Source organism: Vanessa atalanta, chromosome 12, assembly GCF_905147765.1.
Source record: "Vanessa atalanta chromosome 12, ilVanAtal1.2, whole genome shotgun sequence".
Classification (NCBI taxonomy): domain Eukaryota; kingdom Metazoa; phylum Arthropoda; class Insecta; order Lepidoptera; family Nymphalidae; genus Vanessa; species Vanessa atalanta.
Window position 1 is genome coordinate 9,677,872 of NC_061882.1, and position 9,287 is coordinate 9,687,158.

Sequence of the window (9,287 nt, forward strand, 5' to 3'; positions counted from 1 at the left end):
TACCTTAAGTTAGTAATTATTAGCAGTTGGGGTGAAATGGTACAGTGAGAATAATGGACAGTTAGTATGAGTAGTTACGCTGTCTGATTTCTTTCGAAATGTTTTTTTTTCTTAGTGAAATTATTATCTAAATTGCACTGTCTTCTCTTTAAATACTTTAAGTGGAATTTTGCTAACAATACAATACTCTTCTATGAGTGTACTTATTATATAACTTTTCACAGTTGGTGGTACCACCCAACAACGAAACAGTAATCATTTGTATTTCAGATTTCAAGGATGAGTAAGATTTTAGGTATAAGGGACTTAAGATACCGTGTATAAATGCAAAAAATTATTCTCTTAGCGTAAAAGTTAAATAGCAAACGGATCGTGTACTTAATAAAACTTCAATTCAATAATTTATATAAAATACGTAAAATATAAAAAAAAACTTTAATTTATTTATATTTTAATACATAAACATTTTCTGTACGAATATCTCTCCTCATTATAGTCGATATTTTTATACACCGCTTTGAAGAAAACAACCACGGCTGTAATTAAACCGCATGCTAGGCACAAAGAGAAAACTGGATAATTTTAACAATAACAAAATCAAGTTAAATCTGTGTACATAATTTAAAATTGTGGCATTGCAGTGTTTCGCGGTGAGGCGTAAATTTTCATATTATTTATTGCGAGCGGTAGAGATTATTTTTTTAATGATTTCGTGTTCTATGTCATTATGCAATGCGTTCGAATATATATTTATATGTTATGAATTAATTAATGTCGATTATAGAATTGAGTCGTGATAGCTCAGTGTGTAGAACTAACGTTTTTTTTTAACAAGATAGGTTTAAATATATTATAATTTACAAAGACATATATTGTCACTTATGTGATAACAATAAATTACAGTAATGTTCACGTGCAGTTCATCGTCATAGCCATTATATGTAATATTATATATAATATATATGTATAATTGTATGTACGTATACAAAACAAAATGTAATAGCAACAAACAAAACAATAATGAAGTATAATTTATATGTTTAAATTTGTCCCATCTCATACACTCAAATTAAATTTAATTGTTTTATAATAAATTAGATCTAGTTATTATTCAATAAATAATCTCATAATTGTTTTTTTAAATGTATGAGGTGAGTCAACATTTTTTATATATGAGGGTATACTGTATGTAGCCGTGCTCCGTTTGTTGTTATCATTGTTCTTCCGTATGACGTGCGATGTTTCTGCTAGATAGCTGGTTGAAACCCATGCAAGTACTACTGGATTTTCATATTCTCGTGCTCGGTGTCAAATTAAACTATCGTAAGGAAATCTAATAACCTAGCAGTACCCACACCTCATCTTCGCGAGGAGCGTCACGATTCCTTCTCCAACAATCGAGAAGAAAAAAGATTTTTGCCCAGCAGTGGGAAGTTTATGAGTTATATAGTGTAAGAAGCGATTTTCTCGGCAAGAAAATATTCCACCCGAGCAATATTCGCGGAATTCGACTTTGTATATTTAAATTAGAAGATTAATATCAACATAAGCGCTTCAACAAACTCGTATTACTTGTATAGCTAAGTCTTTCCGAGAAACATTCGTATTTATCATTATTTTACATACTTAAATGAATATTCTTATGTTTATCTTATATATTAATAGCGTACACCGATTTTTGTCCCAGTGATAATGGGACGATAACTGCACAAGATTCGTTATGGTTTTACTTTGAAGAGCCTCAGCCGTAGACGTGCAGAAAATTTAAGAGGATTCTTGATTGCAATTTACTAAATAGTTACGATTTAATAAATCATTAATTTTAGGGAGCGGAAAAGAGTTACTGGCTTGTAAGAGAGAGACGCTATGGCAGAATATAAAAAAAAAAATGTGCGAACAGACGTCATCAGCTTACAATCAAATTAAATCAAACCTATCATAGGTTTAGAAATCCCTAAAAATCTGTTGAATAAACGCAAACTTTCGCGGGCGACTTACTAGTATATATTGTAATTAAAATATCCTTTGACACAAATTTGAAGACCACAGAATTTACTTACACGTAACACGTTAGATTCGTAAAGACCGTCGCATCACGAGCGTCCGAGCCGGACGATTCCGACGTAGTGCTAAACAAATATGGGTCCGTTTGACGCTAAGATAAACGAAATAGTTTAGAGACAGTTTAACTCTGATACCGTGTTTTGAAACGTGACTAACGTCCAATACTTTTCATTCTGGAGGCGATAAACTGTTTGTAAATACGTATACACGTGTGTTAAGTCCTTAAGCGACAGTATTTTTTTGTATCTATTTTTAGTTTGTATTTTTTATTTAAGTGTACATGTTTTCATTACCAGAGAGCATCACAGTATCAGTATTAGGATTAATATGCAATACCAGGATAAGTCTGAATATATCCTTCAATGAAAAGATGTTATTTGACTTCGGGAGATTACTAAACCGGTCCGAATAGTATTCGGCCAGTCTATAATAAATCTCTACTATGAAATGGCAACAATTTTCGTGTTGTATTTCCTTATATTATAAATGCAATTATATTTGATCCAAGCGTTTTGCCGCTCCACCTAACTGTTACATAAAAAAAAACTATAAAGTACTTCTTAAATTTAATTCAATACATAGATACAGGACTATATATACACAGTTATCCCTAAAACAGGCTATATAAATAACCCTATAAGGTAAAATAAGTTTCACTCTTTGTAAAGTGCCAAATTTCATGTAACTAGTTTCATGTACTAAGCTAATAATAGTATTTAAGTATACTCATATAATTCTTCTTATATAATAATTCATAATTAAAAGAAACATTCCATTTATGAATGAGAATTTCAATCTCATGTCTCGCTCTAACCGTATATTGAGGGAGAGAGAGTGAGATATAAGGATTATTGTTGAGGCAAGTTGTTTATACACATACATAGATGTATATTGCAGTGAGAATGGTATTTACATTTTCATATACGCCGGATGCAGATGTTTATTTCACTGGACCGATTACTTAATTAATTTTAAACTAATTTCACACTTAAATGAATAGTTTTAAATTCATAATACATGATACATATATTATGAACTATAGATAACCCGCAATACATAGAGGCAGGTAGCCTTACTACATGTGATACTATTATTTTTAGAGATAAACAAATCTCTTCTTGACTTACTTTTATCAGAACTATAATATATTTTTTATTAATTTATTTTTACAGAATTAAAAAACAACGCTCTTAAAAAAAATATTATCACCCTTTAATCGTAATGAAACTATAAAATAAATATTATTATTTTACCGTAAAATTTTAATCACTAAATAATATTATACGTAGTTATAATTAGAGCACCGGTGAGCGCTCTCAGATTTACCGTAACGGTATCCCTCATTTGCACATACGTGTTTAACGGAAGAGTTAATAACTTAACTACAATATTTTATTATATAACTAGCTTTGCCCGCGACTTCGTACGCGTTTGAATTTAAGTGATTTGGATATTGTAGCGTGATTTTATTTTTATTCTTTATATAATTCTAAAATAAAAGTAAGCCTAAGTTACTCCTTATTACATTCGCTATCTGCCCGTGCAAGTGCTGTCAAAATCGGTTCAGCCGTTCCAGAGATTAGCCAGAACAAACAGACAGATAGACAGACAAAAATTTTGGTATATGTACCGGGTATACATACATATGTATTTAGTAAAAATGGGTTATTTTAATTTTACAAACAGACACTCAAATTTTATTATATGTATAGATTGAGTTACTAAAATTTGATTTTATATTTTTTATAGGTAAGTTCGGTTTATATTTTTGAAGGTCATTGTTGTTTTCACCTTTAAAGACGTATGACTATGAATGTTATCTATATCAGTTATCAATTTTAAGTGATTAGTGTTAAGTTGATGGTGTAACTATTTCTGTTCATCCTGTTCTTCTATAGATGTCAATAATAGCGCATAAATGTCTTACTGGTGTGCGAAAGCTCCAATTAACTTTATTTGCTTCTGAATCAGTTGGGACTCCTCGAAATATTAAGGAGGTTATCAATTTAGTTGAATTATTTTTATATTTGTTAACTAAGAACTCCGTTGTTTATGAATAAAATAAGGATCCTATTTAAATTTGTAGTATTTTTTTTAAGTTTATATTTTTAATATCAATGGAGCGATTTGAGTACGTTACTTACGAGTACAGTTAGATATCTTCTCGGTTTTTAGGCATTTAGATAGTAATGATGTCTATTTTATGCCTAGGACTGTTTTAATTCTAAATAATGTAATTTTTCTTCAATAAATTACAATATATCTTTAAACTACAATACGAAATTACAACAGTGTTGCCATTTTACTTAATTTAAATAAAATGGTGCTAGTTATTATTACAAAAAAAAATTGCGTGCAAATATAATATAAACTTCTCATATTAGTATATATATATTTATAGCAGTCTTTAAATTTCCCACTGCTGGGCCTCCTCTCCTTTTGAGGAGAAGGTTAGGAGCATCTTCCACCACGCTGCTCCAATGCGGGTTGGTAGATATCGTTGAAATTAGCCACATGCAGGTTTCCTCACGATGTTTTCCTTCACCGCCGAGCACAAGATGAATAATAAATACAAATTAAGCACATGAAATTCAGTGGTGCCTGCCTGGGTTTGGACCCGAAATCATCGGTTAAGATGCACGCGTTCTAACCACTGGGCCATCTCGGCTCTTCTATATATATATATATATTATACTAATTATGCACTTAAATAAAATGTTGGCTACAAGCCAACACCTTTTCTGAATACAATACACTATATGAATAATATATATAATTAAAAAACAAAAAAAAAAAACACTTTATGTATGGTAGCAGCTTCATCTAAGTATATAAGATCGTTTTACCATTGGCTTTTTAAAATTATAATATTTTTTCGAGAAAATATGAGTTCGATCGACTTGACATTTCATCCTTAAATTTCCTTACAAAATAGACTCCACCTTGTCCATAAGTAATGTTAAATAGCATAAAAATATTATGCTATAAAGAAAATGATATGTGTAATTTCAGTAGTTCGGGATGGCAAAATAAAATTATGTTGTACCATGATGTTTCAATCTCTCTCTATATTTTTACAATGCCCCCAATCATCCAATTGTTTTCCTTATGACAGCTCAATCACTTTTAAAATAAGAAATAGTGTTACATGCCAGTATTAAATGTTATTCCATATAAAATAATATTAACTAAAGTTGTACAAATTATTAATCAATTAATTACAATAATAACTTTATATATTTATAATATGTAGTAATAATAATAATGTGATATTATTAATGATATAATTAATTATTATATCCTATGACGCAGCACCGTATTGGAGGCTAGGGCTAGTCTCTAACATATGGTATAGTACTCGGGATAAGAGCGTCAAATTTTAAGGGTTGGATCATTAGTTCCGGAGGTTTTAACAAAAAAAAATTACGTCCTTATATGGTTCTTAATAGTTTAAAGAAGGACGGAAAGACCGTTGCATGGAATGATGGAATCACCAGATATCATAAAAGGTCAATATCAAATATTAGTAGCATGCTATTTAATTCTATTATTATAAATCAAATTGTATGCACGTGCTTTTCCTACTTCACGTTACATGTTTTCATCGCATTTGCGAAATAATGCCGCAAGCCGGAGCTCGAACGTTGATTAATTTTACTAATTTTAGTAAAAAGTTTGGGTGAACGTTTGATACCGAATTATGTTCACTAGTCGTCAAAATAATATGTAGCATGCTATTTAATTTATTTTCCTTAATCAGTCTCCGGCCGCGGTTTCGCCTGCCTATGAGGGTGACAGACGTTTGTTATTATGTTCAAAAGTTCGGATGGATTTTAATCAAGAGTTAATATTCCAATGGTTCGATGGTCAAAAATAAAATATACTGTTTTTTTTTTCTTTTTTGTAGGAACAAAACTTTTAATTTCAAAAATTAACTTCTTTCCTTTGTCACGCCTTTTTTTTTTTTTTTTTTTTCTCGCTGGAAAAACGCTTTACGCGCTTCCCCCACGTGATGGTAAGTGGGGGGGTGTGTGGGACTCCCCGGAGCCCTGGACGCGGAGTGCGCCAAGGTACGCCGGGTTTACCCACTAAAAAACCAGCGGTACCCTCTCCGTCTTTCGGCGAGCGCCACGGGATCGCTTACGCATGCTACCGTGACGCCCTGACGGTCGGCCTCCAACACCTAGAAAGGGTTCTCAGGGTACTGAGACCCTCCTAGTCCCTGCGACGCCTATTGAGGCGGGGGGAGAAGGTGCGCGTAGCGCTTCTTCCTCCTCCCTGGTCGTCTTCGGCGGAGCGGGTCTGCAGCGGCATCCTCTTCCCGCTCCCGCTCTGCGGCTTCCTTCTGCGACATCACGTTTTCGCAGAAGGAGCGCATCTCCGACCAGCACGTCTCGCTACTGAGCATTTCGTTGACGATGCTCGGCAGCGAGAGGTCTCCGCCCATATTCGCCGTCAGGGTGTGCCTCTGGGGCCCCCACGCAGCACACTCACTCAGGGTGTGGTGCGACGTGTCGACTGGCGCACCACACTCGTGGCAGGAGGGTGACACCTCCCGCCGCACTATTCCGTGCAGGTACTTACCAAAGCACCCGTGCCCGGTAAGTACCTGTGTCATCCTGAAGGTGAGTGTGCCCTTCTTTCTCTCGACCCAGCGACTCAAGTGGGGACGGATCGCCTCCACTGTCGCCAGGCCCGCCGTGGGTGACCCCAGATCCTCCTGCCATCGGACGATCAGGGCTTTCTGGGCTAGAGCCCTGATCCGCCCGACCTCCGCCGACCCTGGACGGTCGCCGCGGTTCCTCGATTCGACCCGGAACCGGTATACCTCCGCGAGCACCTCCGCCTGGAGCTCCCAGGGAGGATCGCCCGCGAGAAGTGTCGCCGCAGTCCATGACACCGTACGGTACGTGCCTCTCACCGCTATGACCCTCTGCGGCTTCCGCAGCAGGGCCCGATTGTGAGCGGTGAGGGCGTCAACCCAGATCGGAGCACCGTACAGCGCCATCGACCTCACTACGCCGGAATAAAGACGCCGGCATAGCGATCCCGGTCCTCCCACATTCGGAAGGAGGCGGTCGAGAGCGTCGGCGGCGTTGATGAGCCTCGGGCCGAGATGGACAAAATGCTGTCCGAAGCTCCATCGACCGTCCAGGATGAGGCCCAGATACTTCATCTGGGCCTGCACCTTGATCACCGTCCCCCGGACGGTGATACTCGCCCCTCGTGGGGGGGTCCTTTCCGAGGACCGTGGAAAAGAAGGGCCTCCGTTTTATTTATGGAGACCCTCAAGCCCAGCATTCCCATACGGTCCACGGTGAGAGCCGTTCCGACCTCGGCGAGGCGAGCTGCCTCCCGAAAGCCTTTGTCACGCCTGGCTAAGCGGGCAGATAACTAACTATAAATATATATATTTTTAGTAACATTTTAATAACATGATGACTGATGAGTTTCCAAATATATAAAGTACGGTAAGAAACATGATTGATATTGAGGCAAGCGTATCTATAAAATTGATCTTATAATTAGTTGCCTTATTATGATGAATACTTGTCGAGTCACAACCCTCAAAAACTTTGTGGCACGAGATTAGACTTCGGTAGTTAGCCATTGTTAGCCCTATAACGGGTAAAGTTAGAATAATAAACGTCTGAATATAATTTGCTTGTATAAGCTTGAAATATTGTCTACTTGGAAATATGTTAGCGTATCTTACAGTTAGCTTAGATGTTAGTAACGATGGGTCGATATTATGGACTGGCTCACACAAAAGGGACTAATGCTAAAAAGTACTATAAATTGTAAGAGCCAATCGATCAGTTGAGCGTGTTTTGATTTCAGGGCTGATGCCGCTCAATGAAGATGATCTTCCACGTCCAAGACTCAGAGCTTAAAATATAGAGCCCTGGTGACCTTGTGACCCTGGGGCCATGGATACATCAGGTAGTAGCTTCGCGTGATAGTGTATCAGACGGCCTTGAGGAGGACGACGTATGTTGGCTAGCAGCTTTGGCTGTTCCCTCTGAGAAGAGCTTCACCAAGCCACGAGCGCAGCACAGCAAAGAGCCGTGGATGGGCTATATTGGAAGTAGGTGCTTTTGTTTGGAAAATCTGCGTGAAGAAAATAAAATCGTCTGCCTCACTATCTATCAATGTCCATAGTCATTTGATTACCATTTGGTAATGTAATATTTATATATATTAATTTAACAGATCAAATTACATATATTAGCTGATGTGGCAATTATTAATATCTACAAATTAATAAATATTTGAGGTTGAATCTTTTAACGGTCATTTATTTAAACATTTATTGCATTGAGCACTACATAAGATACCATCAACAACAAAAGTTTTTCGTGTCAAATCCAATTCAGAATTGCAATTCTTTTGGGGATAAATGTACCAGTCCTCCTGTCATAATAATAAGGCAGCTTGTTATATCTTTAAGACTTTTTTTGCATTATTTCTCTAAGGGTGCATGCGAGGGTGAGGGCAGATGTTGGATAGCCCACGTGTTAAATCAGGGTATATCTATCTCTATTCCTAAAGTCATCCAAATCCGTCCGTTAATTTTGCGAGACCGCCTTACAAAATATCAAAGCTTTAAAAAACTACATTTATTAGGAGTATTAGTAGTAGTGATAGTAGAATGAAATCGTGAGGCGTTGTTATTAGTAATTGAATAAAAGACGAAATACAACTCAGTAAGCGAGTAAGCAGTCAAGTACGAAAAAAAGAACGTTGTTTTTCGTAAAATGTTCTAATTAAACTTAATATACGCCATTTTGATACGTGTGTCCTCAAAATATTATAATTATTACAGTCAATTTCGCATATCGATTTTTGATATTTTAAGATCATATCATCCAATTTCTGCATTTAAATGTTACGCAACAATTAAGAAATATTTCATTCAAATTCGATCTTGAAAAAATGTTCCCGTCCGAAAGAAGTTTTTACTTCAACGAAATTAATGAATATAAAATAAATTGAATTTCAAATTAAATTATAGCGTAAATAAAAGGTTTTGTTTAGTCGATTTCATTAAGTCCTGCCTCTTTACAGCTATAATTTAAAAATTTAACGCTAGGACACGTTTCAGTTTTTCTCCAGTGGATTTAATTCGGTTTTCTCAGCGTCCTGTTTCCAACGTCGCGTCGCGGAAAAAAGTCAAGCTGAAAAATTGTGTAAGAAGCTGTAGCGAGCGGAAAATAGCTCGG